The 17,052-nt window shown below is 38.4% G+C and overlaps 1 long non-coding RNA gene across 3 annotated transcripts in view; it reads left to right on the forward strand.

Annotated features, from left to right (window-relative positions):
• LOC309718390 overlaps nucleotides 1-17,052 on the forward strand; it is a 69,526-nt gene that overhangs the window by 36,601 nt on the left and 15,873 nt on the right. The window contains exons 2-3 of one of the 3 annotated variants that reach the window (XR_014279956.1): nucleotides 6,493-6,565; nucleotides 15,332-15,393. This is a non-coding gene — a long non-coding RNA (uncharacterized lncRNA). Of the gene's footprint in view, nucleotides 1-6,492; nucleotides 6,566-14,470; nucleotides 14,600-15,331; nucleotides 15,394-17,052 lie in introns of those variants that run through there. The other 2 variants (XR_014279958.1, XR_014279957.1) reach the window with 2 other exon arrangements.

Here is a 17,052-nt window from a genome sequence, read left to right on the forward strand (position 1 = left end):
TCTCCTTCACTTTTCCCTGTCAGCTCTCCAGTCACACACCTGCTTCTTATCACGCTAATATTACAGGCTTCCCAGGAACAAACAGTTATTTCTTGGACGTGGTTAGATGGCAGTGCATTCTTCATCTTATCTGCTTGTTATGTAAGCCCGAGTTTGTAGAATTTATGAGCTCATGGTGGATTTTTTAGCAAAAACACGGAATTAAGGAAAATACAAACGCAATGTGAAACGTCACATTGAAGCAGATACATGTGCTGTCATTTTTTTTGACAACACACTTAGTGTCTTTGGTTCTGTATGCATTGAACAAACTGTACATTAACAAAGACACTCTTGGCTTCTCCTGTATTTACGAAGGAGTTGCCACAGCGAATAAATTCTCATATTTGATTTGTCACAGACTCTAATGTCAGCTGTCCTTCCTGATGTAACCCACCCATTTCATTCTGTTAACTGAGTTAGTTTAAGTGCTTTCTGAGGGATATTAGGCTTCAGTCACTGGTTCAAGCTGCAGGGAGAAGGGTCATACTAAAAGATTGCACTGTAAATGGATGCAACATTTTTCAAGCTTGTTTTTATTACTGATAGATGAAGGATGTGATGCTTTGGGGGCATCCACACAGGAAGTGACTAGCAGCGGCTTAACAATAGAAGAGACCATCAAAAAGTGGCGTTTGCAGCATCTGACCGGTCTAAAAGGGGGGTTTCATTCAATTCGTTCCACAGAAAATGATCCCTCCGAGTGCCACCTACTCTAATCAGTGACACAATCGGATCATGAGAAAATGGTGATCAAAAATCTATAAAGAACATAAAAAAATATAACAGCAAAAGGCAACACTGCTGGAAAAAGGACACGCGATGAATGCTGGAGTGCACAGGGAGTAGTAAAATAAACCTAATTCAAGTTAATTATTTTATCACTGAGTGCGCTGATGGTGGTGCTGATGTTCATCTCTAAGGTGATGGCTTCACATTAGAGCTCTGAAGCTTTAAACTGGTGCCATTTAAACATTAAAGCTTACAGCCTAAAGGAGACGCCGGGTCGGTGACGTTACTTTGATTTAACAGATAAAACAACATTTATACATTTTGTAAGATTTCAGATTGATATGTGCACGTTCCTGTGAGAATGTGATGCACAGTGGAATCCTGACCAACGGCCATAATGATATCCTCCGCCTGTCACGTGGACGATTCATCTGTAAGGTAGTGAGTTGAACACATCATAGGGTGCCGCTGTTGAGCTGCATAGACACTGTAGATTTGCGCAATTTTGACCATTTGTCCTCTACAGGACACCGTAGTTCAAGTTTCTTGTTTGCACGAGCGCCATCTTGGCTCAATGTTTTCTGTGATTGCTTTGCAAGGGCCAGCAGCAGAGCTGGTTTATGGTTTATGCCCCAGCATCTAAATAAACGGTGCCATCCAAGCCACAAATTGAACGCCTGTATCCGACTGGTCTCTCTACTGTGCACCCCAATCCAAGACAAAATTACACAAGGTAGAGTCCGGTTGGGTTACACACAATCATGAGTACTAACGCTGGTTGTAATTGTGTATCCACCAGGAGGAGCAGTGTGGAGGAGCATTCATTCATTTACAGCAGGGGTAGGCAACTCCAGGCCTCGAGTGCCGATGTCCTGCAGGTTTTAGATGTGTCCTTGATCCAACACAGCTGATTCAAATTGCTAAATGACCTCTTCAACATGTCTTAAAGTTCTCCAGAGGCCTGGTAATGAACTAATCATTTGATTCAGGTGTGTTGACCCAGGGTGAGATCCAAAAGCTGCAGGACACCGGCACTCGAGGCCTGGAGTTGCCTACCCCTGATTTACAGGGTTCATACACACTTGCACTCCGATTGCACAGCAATATGTATGTGTGTTTATTTCTGCCAGAAATATGCGGCGCTTTGTTCTAAACATTTCAAGTGATTAATAATTTCAGTGAAACGCTGCTGTAGGACAGAACCACGAAGCTCTGGCGCTGTGCTCATAGCTGCTGGTAATCCTCACCATCTACAAGTTCCAAATAAATTCACAGTCATAGCGGAAAATATCAAAGCTCTGCCTGCTTACTAAAGTTGCCCACTATGAATCACCTGTAGTTTCTAAACTCCCCATCTGTGCTCTGCACATCTCTGATAAACTGCTGCAGTAATTTTAAGGCCAAGACCAACTTTTACAAACCGGTAAGAGCGCAGACTATCATTAGCATCACAGTGAGTTCCTTTGTCACACATTAGGTAATCGTTGAAACAACTCTCCAACCTCACAGAAGGCCAACAACTTCCAAACCCCTGCACAAATATTCTCTCTCATCTCATCACTGTGATTTTAACACATGTAAACAGTATTTCAGGAATCACTGACAGAAAGTATTTACAGGACAGAATCAGAAAGACTTTATTTATCCCCAAGGGGCAATTAACATGCAACAGAGCAGCATGACGTTGAAGATATCAGTTTTCAATCGTTTTCATCCACACTGAAAATGCTGCCTTCCTGTATTGCGCATGTGTGAAACGTAAGACAATTCGACCTGCCTCATTTCTGTCTGTCGTTAATTTAATTTCTGGCTCTTTGAAACGTCACGGCAAAATGTCGAGTAAAAGCACCGAGTTTTTTAAATGGACTAACAATGAGGTGGAGTTGTTGCTGCGAGTAATACAAAAGTTGCAAAAGTGAGTTAGAATTAAAGAATTTGAAGAAAAGCTATCTGGAGCATGTACAGACTGACTTTAATCTTTAATGGGGCTGTCAACATTGAGAGCAAACAAAACAACTGCTGCATAATGCCCTCCATAATCTTCGTTTAATTGGTCACATGACTGCAACACATGACTAAAATACGTCATCGTTTTCGCCTCCATTTTCGTTGTCCACACTGCGACACAAAAACGGCATTTTCAAATGAAGTACTGACCTTACTTTGAGTTTGATTCCATAAAAAGTGACATTAGCGTCCGTTGTGCGTGGGAAGAAAACTTCTTTTTACAGTGAAAAAAACCCCTAAACTTCCAAGCAAGCACCAAGTGCGCTACCACGTAATGGGAAATTCACAGAGAAACTCGCGGATTCTTCAACGGACCGCGGCACACCTGCACCAGGGTAAACCTCCGCCTACCGCAGTCCTGCTTTACAGGTGAAAATAGAACAACAGGAGCGCTAGTCTTTGATTTTATTTATTTTCTGCTGTGTTTTACTTGCATCTAATTGAAAGACTGAGTGTAAACACAAAAACTATTTTATTTTATGTGCTGGAATGTGCAGAAAATAGGTTTAAATGTCTTCCAGTCAGAGAATGTTGCATATAATTAAATTTTTGCTTAATGCATAAAGTTAAAAGATTAAAACTAATAAAACAAGTTTTAATAAGAGACTTTTCTATTTGATTACATTTTGTATGATGGATTATGCAGAATTGGGATGAAAGATCTATTGCTTTATGACCTATTCAGGTTGTAAATCGTGTTTTTAAAAACTAAGTAATTAATTACTTTAGAAAATAAGTAATCAGTAAAGTAACGGGATTACTTTTTTGGGGAAGTGATATAGATATAGATATAGATAGAGATAGATAGATAGATAGATAGATAGATAGATAGATAGAGATATATATCTCAGACTTCACTATTTAGTCTGAGATTTTGATTCAGAGTTGTTACATGAATATATCCTGATCTCATTATTTAGCCCCCTAAAGGTCCTCTTTAAGCAGAGAGGCTAGCAAAACAGTCCTTTTTTAGCCCGTGTTAGGCTACTCTTTAAATAGTGGAATGATCATAAAACATGCAGACACAAGTGGAGTATAATAAAGTAGCAGAAAATGGAAATAGTTGAATAAAATTCAAGTAGCCTGGGAAAAATGTAAACCACACTTCTTTAAACTGCAGCACTTTGGCAAAAACAAAGCTACATGTGGAAGCCCTGATGAGCCTTTAGTGAGCTGATGGGATATCCCACTGACAAATTAACAACAGCAGCCAAAAATCCAGAGTACACACTCCCTTTAAGGGTTTCTTCACAGATCATAATGAGTCTTTTCATCACCGTTAAACTCACATTCCTCCTGCCAAGCTCGACAAATGAGATTGTTGTGCAGCTTTGGCAGAAACACACCATTGCTGTCATGTTAACAAAGCTGTTTTCACTTTGAATTGATTTGAATAAATGTTGTAATAACACTCAGCACTGTCCAATTCCACTCAGCGTTGCTCTTTTCTGCGGTGAAATCATATTAACCGCCCTGCTGTTTGTTTTCTTTTTCTGACTCGAGCACAGAGTTTTATGTGAGGATGTCATCTTACTGAAAGACGTAGCGATGTTTGCTAACAGCCTTTGTGAGCGTATGACCACAGACCATGTTCGACAGCAGGCATCACTTCCAGTAACACTTCGTTGTTTTACCCGCCTGATATCTGAGAGTCATTAAACTGTCATCTGTTCATCTGCTGCAGCTACAGATTGTGTAAAAATAAACTGAAATCCAATGCAGATAGTTTTATTTGATTATTGCATAAAGTGGATTGGGTGATTTGATCCTAACAAACCAAATATGGAGCAAAGAGGATCTTTGTGTGAGACGATGTTGGACACTTTCTGAACAGTAGTCACAACTTCTGAATCCTCAGAGAAAATAAATAAATAAAATAAACATAAATTATTTGGGTAATAGTTCTTGCATCAGTTATATAAAAGACAGATTTTATATTGCAACTTTTCCAACTCTAAAAAAGGGCTCATCCTGTAGTATCAGTGTACAAATGTTCTTGTGACTTACAAACACTAGAGAAAAGATGGGACAGAAACTGTCTTTTAACCAGGAAATATTGGTTGCTGATGATTGGATGATTTTTTTTTTCCATCCTTTTGGCAAACAATTACAGTACTTGCAAAGGTCCACTGATTATCCAGAGGTTGAGCACACAACATCCTCAACCTCTGGGTGACTTTTGATTGCAAGGCGGTTGCACAGCTCACCTTGTTGGAGGCACTGGTTGGAAATTTGTGGAGGTGGCAGCAGATTTGCAGAAAACAGACATATTATTCTGCTGCTGGTGGAAAATGCAGCACTAAAAGGGACTCCATGTCTGCTCTGCTGGCCTCTCATTTCAGTGGTTACCAGTTAAGAACAAAATTGCCTTTAAGATTCTTTAATTTGCTTTTTAAATTGCATTTATACTGGTATCAGATTACGTTGCTAGGACTTTATTTATAAAACTGACCTTTTGTCTTTTTTGCACTTGAGTGTGATTTAATTAAGTAGTTATTTATGAAACGTTACTCTGACGTTGAAAAGATCTTATCTGTCAGCAAAGTGTAGGTTTGACGTCAGTTATTTTCCAGCTGGTTTTCCAGTGGGACTGCTTTTCAGGACCATTAAATATATTTAAACATGGCTACTCTGACATCACATATTGGTCGGTAAAGTCTCGAAGCGCCCGGCTGAGTGGAGAGGGGTGAACTTGACTGGAAAACTGGACACAACTGGTCCTTTAATGTTAGCTGGTTACTTCAGGGGCAGTTTATCAGATAAGCTAGCAACGTTACACAAGCCAGTGCTAACATAATTTAAATGTATTTATTGTTTCTTTAACAGAAACAGTCTACAATGGTGCAGCACATTATTTGTTTAACTTTCCAGGAAATCATTCACAAGTGGACACAAGCACCAAAACAGCCGCACATACTTTTTCTGACTCATCATCTGATAAAGGTCATTTGCAGCTATTTGAAAATTCAAGATATCAGCTGACTCTGGAAAGAAAATATCACGAGATAACCACACTTATGCGTCTGTTTTCAAGTCCTACATGTTTGTAAAGAAGTTGTTTTTAGAAAAGTGACATTACTTAGAAGTTTCTTTCTAATAATAAGTATCATGTAAACGCTTTACATTTTAAAAACGCTACAAAATGATTATTCTTACATTTGGCTTCTGCAGAGTAAATAAAGATGGCCACGACCATTCTCGTTTTTTTTCCTTCTGTTCTTGCTCCCCACCTTTCTGTCCCAAAAGCGGCAGCAGTCGGGTTCAATCTATTATTCAGTGAGGTTTCTCTGCGGCATGCAAACAGAGCATCAATAATGGAACCAGCAGCTAATGAGTCACCGAATACTGCAGGAGCATAATCTATGGGCCACAATGGAGGATATGGACCATGTGTGGACAAAAATCAGTCGCACTGTGAGAAGTGTGCAAGGAGCTGAAACTAACAAGGCTCTCTGCTCTGCTCATTGGGAGGACTCCTTTGTAGCTGCACCGCACAGGCGACTGGTTTCTGTGGTGTTCAGCTGTACAGGGCCTCTAGAAAGTAATCCTGCTAATCAATCACTAAAATAATGTGACAACACGGCAAATGGATTTTTTCTCTGCATTGAGTAAATGGTCGTAACAGCTCTTTGTCATGTGGGTCTGCTGTTCTGTACTGTAAAGAAAAATAAGAAGAAAACAGAAAAACTAATCCTGGAGTGACTGTTTACACAGGTTCAAACAGGGATGCTAATCTGAGGTTCCCCAAACCGATGCCATCCTCGTCCTGTCTGTGAAAATCACAAATGTGAGTAGAGACATGATTTTTTTAATAAATAAAGAGAAACTTGGGTGTAAAACTTAAACAAAATCAAAGAAAGTTAATGTTATAATCCCACATGTGATTGAAACCTAATGAATGTTGTAGTACATGATGTTTAACCCAATATGCATTCAACTGCTCACTATAAAATAATTGTTTCCCCCTTAAATTACACCTATTAATGAATTAATATTAATTAATATTAAATTAGTTGTGACACAATTGTAAGTAAAGTGGTAGGTATATATTTGCATATACCTACCACTTAAGCAATGGTGCACGAACACCCACTAACAGTGCAACAGGTGCAAACACACATCAGTCGAGTAAATTCATCCTGCTGTGCTGATCTGTATTTACTAAAATGGAGCCAACACACCTTCAACTGTTACCATATAAGAGTGAAAATTTCTGTTCCTTCGGGCGGTTGCTGGCTTTTCCTGAATGATAGATATTTTTATTCAGTGTATCTGAGATACAGGTTGGTTACAGTGCTGCTGTCTTTAGATGAAATAAAGCAGTTAAAGCTCCTGCACAGTGTTACCGGCTCTGGTTCTGTGGTTTCATTAATATTTCAGGTTCAGGTCTTCCTGCTGCTGCAGAGGAAGTCGAGACATCAGTTCTTGGTCGAATAGTGTGAAATCTATTTTTAATAATTTCAGTTTTGTCTCTTTGCACATAGACTTTAGTTGTGTGATTTTTCCATTGACTGACTGCTTTTTTTCACTGGGGTGTATGAACATGAACTTTAACCATTTTATTCTGTTTATACTTGGACAATTTATCAGAATTGGGACAGATGTTTTTTGTGCATTTGTCCATATTCAAACAAAAGCTGTTGGGCGTCATGTTAGCCATCTTCAGCAGTATTGGCTGCCTCCACGTTTGCAGTTGTGTCCTCAGTGAATGAAGCAGAGAAGTGCTGCTGAATTAAAGAACAAAGTCCAAAGAGACAGCAAAAATTGTACTCAACAATGCTAATTTGTAGGAATTATGAAAATACATTGTTAATTATACATTAGTAACAAATTTCTAAATAAGACACCTGGTTAAGCTTCTTGCAGAAATACACTTGGCATCAGTACTGTGACTCACAGTGTTACTGAAATGGTACCAGCTTGATAGATCTGGGTGCTTTGACAGGGCCTCCGGGTAGAGTTTCTGTCTGTGTATTACCAACCTGGCACTCTTTCTTGTGTGAGTTGGCACATAGACCATCAAACACCAATTCTACTCTTGCATGTGTCCGTTGGGCCGTGTTTAGAGTGTAAATCAACAAAAGATTAGATGTAGACGTGTCAGGAAATCAAATCTAGAAGTTCATACATAGATTCTGTTTGTAGCTCGAACAAAGATGCACTGATGAATCACTTTGGCACATTTGATTCAAAAATGATGTTAAATATCTGGAGTCAGTCGTCTCCTGGTTTATGGATAACCCTGTCATAGATAGATATGGGGACAACTGATCAACTGGGATCTGCAAGAGCAAACGAGACCCCAGCTGCAGAACGTGAATTCATGATCATCACAAATGCACAGAGTGGGTAAAAAAACAATATTATCTTGAGGTATTTGTTTTTCTGCTCTGTTCGCTCTCAGTGATTCTGTTGGTTTGCACATCAGAGCTCTGAAAGTTGATATTCTGAGTAACACTGAATGTTACTCAGTGTGCACAGTGGTCTGACACTTTCCCATAGTCTAAAAATAGGAGATGTGAAAATCCCTTTACTCTGTCGCCAGATCAAAGATCACTAAATTAACTTTATTTATTCAAACTAAGTGTTGTTTGTGACTCCTTTGATGAACAGGTGTTACCAAACTGGGCTGTTTGTGGTGTTAGAGCCTTTTTGCCTTATTCTGACAAATAATATACAGACAAGCCATCAAAGAAGAATATGTTATAGTGTTGGTGAGATCATCCATCCATCCATCCATTCATCCTTCCTTCCTCCCTTCCTCCCTCCGCTTATCCAGGGCTGTGTCGCGGGAGCAGCAGCCTAAGCACAGAAGCCCAGACCTCCCTCTCCCTGTCCACCTCCTTTATCTTGTCCGGGGAACACCCAGGCGTTCCCTGACCAGCCGAGAGATATAATCTCTCCAGCGTGTCCTGGGAGGCGCCCAGGAAGCATCTTTATCAGATGCCCGAACCACCTCAACCGGCTCTACTGAGCCCCTCCCGGATGGCCGAACTTCTCACCCTATCTCTAAGGGAGATGCCAGCCACCCTTTGGAGGAAGTTCATTTCCACCGCTTGTATCTGCTTTCTCGTTCTTTCGGTCACTACCCACAGCTCGTGACCGTAGGGACGTAGATTGACCGGTAAATTGAGTGCTTCGCTTTTACCCTCAGCTCTCTCTTCATCATGACGGACCAATTCAAATCAAATCAAATCAAATCAAATCACTTTTATTGTCACATCACATGTGCAGGCACACTGGCACAGCACATGCGAGTGAAATTCTTGTGTGCGAGCCCCACAAGCAACAGAGATGTGCAAACACAACAACACAAACGAGCAAAATACAAGAATGGCCAACCTGAAACTAATAAATATATGTACAATATATAATAGTGTATGCATTTCTGGATGTGTATACTAAATATTTTCCTACGTGTGTGTGTGTGTGTGTGTGTGTGTGTGTGTGTGTGTGTATACACATTTTTACAAATTAAATAGTAAAAAAAAAAAAAAAAAAAAAAAAAATAATAATAATAATAATAATAATAAAATATATAAAATATACAGAGATGAATATGTGCAAAACAAGTGGCATTTATATACAGTGTGGAGTGCATAATGTTGAAGTTCCAGTAGTGAAGCTGAGGTGTCTATGACGTGTTCTGGCCCATTGCTACGATCCTTATACAACTGTTGCAGGAGCTTGGTTCGCATAGCTGCCAGTATGTCGGACTTCCGGTGGGTGATGGACTCTGCCAGGGCTGCCGTTTGTCACTGATTCTGTTCATAATTTTTATGGACAGAGTTTCTAGGTGAGGCCATGTGGTGGAAGCCTTTCACTTTGGTGGTCTCAGAATCTCATCTCTGCTTTTCGCGGATGATGTGGTTCTGTTGGCTTCATCGGGTGATGGCCTCCAGCTCGCACTGGAACAGTTCCAAGCTGTGTGTGAAGTGGTGGGAATGAGAATCAGCACCTTCAAATCTGAGGCCATGGTCCTCAGCTGAAAAAGGGCGGAGTGCCCACTCTGGGTCAGGGATGAGCTCCTGCACCAAGTGGAGGAGTTAAAGTATCTCAGGGTTTGTTCATGAGTGAGGGGAGATTGACAGACAGATTGGTGCTGCGGTTGCAGGGATGCAGATGATGTTGGCTAGATTAATTTGAGTAATTATTCAGCTTGCTGGTTAAGCTTGTTGGCATTAGTTGATTAGCTTTACCGTTTCATCCAAATGTGGTCATGTTTGGCTTCAAAAACACAGCTTTTTAAGGCGAATTCTTAAGTTGATGATTGAAAATGCACAGAAAATACAGCAGTTATGGTTCTTTGTACACTTTTGTAGATTTATCTGTAAAATTTGTGAATGAATTGCTTTGTTTGTTAAATAAAAATATTATTGAGACATTATTTCAAAACACAGACGTTTCTACACGGTCCAAAATTTTTGAGCAGTGGTTTAAAATGGAGCACTGTAACAAAAAATAATTTCCCCCAGGGATCAATAAAGTATTCTGATTCTGATTCTGATACAGGCATAAAAACTCTTCTCTGAGCTTCCTCCTGACTCTCCTTGTTTCTCATGTGTTATCGTTCAGCTGCCTGAGGACGATGGTGGTTACGCAGAGGTCAAAATCAATAACAATTCTACACTTTAAATGGATGTTTTCTGTTTATTACACACCTCTTTTTTTACGCTTCGCTATCCTTTAAGTCTTCTGTGTTTTACCAAAGACAGCTGCCTTCACTTCAGACCTGATTTTCTGTAACTTCACATAATAGAAAAAGTAAATGAGCTGATTTTTTTATTTTTTTTAACCAGGTTGCATAATTTTAGATCATCCTCGTGATAAACATGCAGAACCATTTACTGCTGGCGGTTAAAACACAAGGTACCTTTTTGGAGAAGTGCCAGTGTGTTTGGCCGGAGGAGCTCACTGATTCACTGAAGCTGTAACTAAAATAAGCTGAAAACACCCTGTGATAACGGCGTGTATGCAGCCGAATCTTTGGCTCAGACAATAACATGTTTTGTTCACTTCATAATTAAACATTCACCGAATTCAAGGAGACAAAGCCGGCAGTGTTTCTGCAGCTGCAGCGCAGCTCAGTCAGACTGCCGGAGGTTTGCTGCCATCTTCTGTTTAATGAAGCCATGCGCCATGTAATTTATGGGTTTGGTCAAATTTTATCACTTAATTTTTTCCAACATTTATAACACCTCGTGTCTTACAGGAAATATTCCAGATTTTAAGGGCTAAAACACACATTTAGTTTCTGTTAAAAACGAAATCAGTTTTACTTCCACTCAAAGAATGACAACCTGAAACTAGAACAAGCTTTTTTTTTGTTCACCATGTTTTACTCTATAACCAGAGTATATATAGTCTATATAACTATATATGGTTTCAATAGCAAAATGAAACCAGTTTAATGTCTGCTATTGTGGGGAATACAAACAGGCACTGATAGCCAGATATTGGTTTTATCTGTTTTATCTTGGAGGGCCTGGATCACAGAGGGTCTTGGGATTGATGCTTTCTTGTTGCTTCATTTCCTGTTCAGCTTGTCAGTGTTGCTGTTGGCAAACAACAGCATCCCTCCTTTAGCTGTAGTGCGTGACATCCAGTTGCTGTGACACTTAATTTCAGTGTTGCAAACTCAGATCATCCATGTGTCTTCATGTGGATTAAGATGGATAGATACCTCACTGATACCACAGCAGAGTAATACAAAGTAAAAATAGTAAAGTCTACAATAAACAATAAACAAACAACAGCTGCATAATACAAAATCTTTTACCTGACAGGTGTGTTTACCTGTCACAGAGTGAAGAGTTATTATACAGCTTTATAAAGCAGTGTTTCCCAACCACTGTGCTGCAGCACATGGGTGTGCCATAGAATATTATCTGGTTCCACCTGATTAGTACTCTAAGCGATCGGCGTGAGTAATGGACAACGGTTACATTCTCTTCCACTAGAGGGCAGTACAACTACCTGCTCTAATTAAATGAGTTGCCAACTGCTAGTAAAACAGAAGAAGACCAAGAAGAAGGGATAGACAGGAGGCACTTGTCTTAAAAACCACGATCCTCCTCAGCTATTCTCTCCTTTCTGAATTTCTTCTCTTTCCTCCTGTTAACTGTTTTTTTTTTGTTTGTTTCTGTTGCATTTCTACTGAACTTTTTTCTTTTTTTACCATCTTCACTTTGTTAGGCTTTCTTCTTGCTGCTTCACATCTTTAGAAGAAAGAAAAAACCTTAGAAAACCTTAAGTCAGATAGACACAAATGAAGAAATACTGACCTCAACCTTCAAAAAGCCTCTCAGGTAAATGTTGTCGGCTCAGTAAGACGACCAGCAGAGGAGGCTGTGGTCTCACAGTAAAACTCGCAGCAGCCTGCACCTTCAAAAAGTCCTGTGAGAAGATTTTTGAAGCTCAGTGTCTGATTTCATTCTGATCTTAAGGAAAAAAGCCAAATAAAATATTATTGTATGACTGTTTTTTTTTTTAAACTAAGATATATAACTATAGTTATCAATTAATTATGGGACAAAAAATATTTATTAATATGTTTCGTAATAAAAAATCAGGGGTGTTGACAAAGAGACTCTGACTGCTGATGAACCGAATAATAAAAAACAGCACAAACACACACAGACACACTGATGCCATTAACTTGGTGCGTATATATAATGTACAGTTTCTGTCTGCGAAATTATGGTTGAAGTGTGAAAGTTTAACCAACAACAGCAAGAATGTTTCTATTATTATTAATATTAGAGCAAAATGTTTTACATTGTTCTTCATGCTCTGGGCCGATGTTTGAGGTGTTTGATTGGGTAAGAACATAAATAAGCAGTATACTTCCTTGCATCGTGGTCCTCGGTGCTCATATAAGATGACAAACTGCCATCAGTGAGGGTGGCATGTGCCCACGTTGCGTAATCCAACACCTTCTGGCTCCTCTCTCAAAGCTAAAAATACCAGCAGGATCTGGATCTCCATCTGATACCTTCCTCACCGTCTGCATCTGCATGCTTCCACCTCACACTGAAAAAGAAAAAGAAAACCCCACCCATCCCTTACGACTGCTTTAATCTCACGCAGAGGTGTCGTACTGTAGCTCTGATTGCAGGTCGGCTGTAGGGGATCTCAGGGTGGCTGACGTCGAGGCTTTTCTCCGGCTCATGGTGGTTTTAAGAAGCAGCACTCAGACTGCTGACTGCAAATACTGGATGTAAACAGCACATGTCACACTGTGCCAAAAATCTCACGTTCAGGACTGCAAGTCTGTGCCATTCTTTAACACTCTATCCTCTGCTGCAAACAACAGAACCAGATGGTCGTGAAATACTTTAAAAATTGCACATATATGCCACCATCATTGCTCCAAATGCAGACAATTTTCCCCCTTCAAACTGGAGAATCTTCACCCTCCTGTGCACGGACACAAACTGGTACACGGGGAAGAAGCATGAGCTGCAAAAATGGAGGCAATAACGATTCATTGCATCACACCGTAAGTCATTGTGAAGTTATTCGTTTTGGTCTTCATGGCCTCCCTCTGACTTGTATTTTATTTTAATCTTTTTGCCAAAAAAGTTTGCCACAATAAACAAAGACTGATATTATCAACCCTAGTATTTTTTTATTTTTATTATTTTTTTAAACGTCGTTTTAGTTTTTTTTAGTTAACTTTTATAAGTGTACACAGATAGTTGATGATTTCTCTCTGCATACGTTTGCTGTCTGCGGTGAAATCGCAGTCACAAAGGTCAAGTTTTTTATTTTAATAGTCAAGAATTCAGATTTTCTGGACTTCTGGTTTCAGAAGTGCAAACCTGAAGAGAAACTCTTGACTGTAAACACAGCAGGACTGGTAACACCTGCACACTTACTCCACTTTTCATTCCAGCCTAGATCTTTTTCAGGGTTTTTATCCAGTGAAAATCCAGATTGTTGCTGTGACTTTTTTTCTTTTTCTTTCCCTCAGTATCTTTACAACCATTTCTTAAACTGAGTTTTTCATCAGTTCAAGCTTTCATAACTTTCCACATGATCCCCTGATGAAAAACAGAAAAGCCTCAGAAGTATTACAGTTTTTATCAATATGTGTTATGTGCAGTGTTGGTCAAGTTACTTGAAAAAAGTAATCAGTAACTAATTACTGATTACTTCCCCAAAAAAGCAATCCCGTTACTTTACTGATTACTTATTTTCAAAAGTAATTAATTACTTAGTTACTTAGTTACTTTTTAAAAACACGATTTACAACCTGAAGAGGTGATAAAGCGATAGATCTTTCAGCCCAATTCTACTTTTTCTACATAATCCATCATACAAAATGTAATCAAATGGAAAAGTCTCTTTTTTTAAACTTGTTTTATTAGTTTTAATCTTTTAACTTTATGCATCAAGCAAAGATTAAATTATATGCAACATTCTCTGACTTGAATAAATTAGTTTAACATTTAAACCTATTTTCTACACATTCCCGCACATAAAATAAAATATTTTTTGTGTTTACACTCAGTCTTTCAAATAGATGCAAGTAAAACACAGCAGAAAATAAATAAAATCAAAGACTCAGCGGTCCTGTTGCTCTATTTTCACCTGTAAAGCAGGACTACGGTAGGCGGAGGTTTACCCTGGTGCAGGTGTGCCGTGGTCAGTGGAAGATTCCGCGAGTGTCTCTGTGAGTTTCCCATTACGTCGTTGCGCACTCGGCGCTTGCTCGGAAGTTTTGGGGTTTTTTTTCGCTGTAAAAAGAAGTTTTCTTCGCACGCACAATGGACGCTAATGTTTTTGTCACTTTTTATGGAATCAAACTCAAAGTAAGGTCAGTACTTCCACACTTTAAACGCTGCACGCTCATACTCTCTCCCACAATCGATATGTGATCCATTGTTGATCTGCACACAGCTGTTGTCACTAACGGTGCACTCGCTTACGTCACTATCGTGAGACATTCTCGCAAAAAATCACGGTTTTAGTAACGCAGTAACGCAGCGTTCCTACGGGAAAGTAACGGTAATCTAATTACCGTTTTTGCAATAGTAATCCCTTACTTTACTCGTTACTTGAAAAAAGTAATCAGATACACAGTAACTCGCCCATCTCTGGTTATGTGACGTTTGCAATTTCACTAAAGCAGAACAAAGTGCTGCCTTAGGGGAAATGAAAGTTTATTTAAAAGACACACAAACATTTCAGACATGAATCAGCAGGTGAAAACATCAACACTTTGACTTTGATCAGTGGTTGTAATAAAACTGAACGTTACCTCGATAGCAGTAACACTGGTTTTAATTCAGTGGAAAATTAAAATGTGTTAAGTCTGTTTTTAGTCTCCTGGCTGTCATGTAGCATCGAGGTGAGATGGAGGAAACATCGGTGGGATACTGGAGACCGAATAAGCATCCTGCAGAGTTACACTCTTTCTACACATTTCTTCTCATTAAGTGCTGCAGCTTTTTATACAAACAGCTGCTTTAAATGTCTTGTTTTGTGCTGCTATCTGATTCTCTCAGTGTGTAATCAGACATTTCTTTCACTCTTTTTCTTCTCTCAGATGTAATTAGCTCCGCAGCAGCTGAGCGTGACTTGGGGAGCGCTCGCCCTGATGAAAAAGAGGTTAGAAGCAAACAACTGGTACACATTTCTACAACTCCTCCTTTTATCCCTTTCTTCTATTCATGTTGCACTTTTAATCAATTTCTCTGTTTTGCTTTGGTGTCACAAATCAGAAAAACACTTTTCATTTTGCACATTAAAGACAAGAAATCCAGATTACAGAGATGTATGGAAGTTCAAGAATGACAAAAAAAAGAGGAATTTCAATCCAAGATTTCAGTTTAGTTTAAGAGATTGCAGAACTCCACTCTAAGAGAGATTGCAGACTCAGTTATTAAGGTGTGTTTGCAGATGTGATCAGGTTAGGGTTGGTATAGGGAATTATGAAATGCTGTACATATGACTGAATACTCTGAGTTTGGACTTGTTCTCAAATGGATTACATAGGTGCCTCAGCCCTAAGTGCATAAAAAAGTAAATAATGAAATTTAAAAAAAAAAAAGAAGAAGAAATGAATGAAAACAATGTTTTAAAATTAATTTGAAAATAATTTCCAATTTCAAAAAAAACAAACATTTGAAAACAAAAAGTGCCTCCTTTGCTTAATGAAGGAGAAATGTGACAATATATAAATAAATAGGTAAATGAATGAATTAATCCAAAATGTGAAGAAAAGATACATTTGAATGGAAAAATAAACATAATAATAATTTTAAAAAGTGTAAATAAATGTAAGTTAATTAAAAAATAATTTAGCATTGAAAAATTAAAAATAATGAACTTATTTGCACAATTAATAGTATTTAATTGAATTATTAATATAACATGTTAATATATTACATTTTTTATCTTATATTTATATTTGACACTCTTTTGTGGGGAAACTATATTAATAACTTATTAATACACTTGTTGAATGTGTGTCTGTGTTTGACTGAGAGCAGCAGATAAGTTGATAACACTAATAATCAGCAGCAAAGAGAAACAGGACAAAAGTTCACAATCTTATGTTATTTTGATCGGACAGATCGTCATCTGGTTACTTATCTGGTTGTTTCTTGTCAAATTGCAGCTTGGTTACAGTAACCATTACCCAACTCAAATTATTATTATTTTTAGCAGCCGTAAATAACTATTAATTGAAGATAATTAACTACTAATACACACTTTATTCATAGTGGTTGTGATAAGGTGTTATTAAAAAAATCTTGAGAATTGTAAATACAGATGTTGACATGTAAAAGTTGCAAACGTGAGATAATGAAGCAATTTCTACTCGCATTTTGACCCAGTTAGTAGTGCTGGCCTATCAGGTTTAAAATACACTGAATTTAATAAACTTGGTCACATTTTGTGGTTTTATACTTTTGTTGTTAATGAACTTCCATACAGCGACGGGTGGTAGGTTTGTTACCGTTTAACACTCTAAAGGCGTCGTTCATGATATCACTCTCATGTCCAAAGCCAAAAGTAAATCTTCAAAGTTAAACTTAGACCTTAAAATGAATTCTGAATTAAATGATAAACTGAAAAATGAAATAAAAAAACATAATTTTAATAATTCTTCATCTTTTGGATACATAATGCTGATAAATCATCTGCACAAGAAGGAAAAATGTTGTACATGTTTTACATTCTACCAGAGACATTCAACACAACAATCTGGATATCACAATGAATGCCACTGTATCCACGGTGGCATTCATTGTAATATAATCT

Source organism: Aulonocara stuartgranti, assembly GCF_965226115.1.
Source record: "Aulonocara stuartgranti genome assembly, chromosome: 12".
Lineage (NCBI taxonomy): Eukaryota > Metazoa > Chordata > Actinopteri > Cichliformes > Cichlidae > Aulonocara > Aulonocara stuartgranti.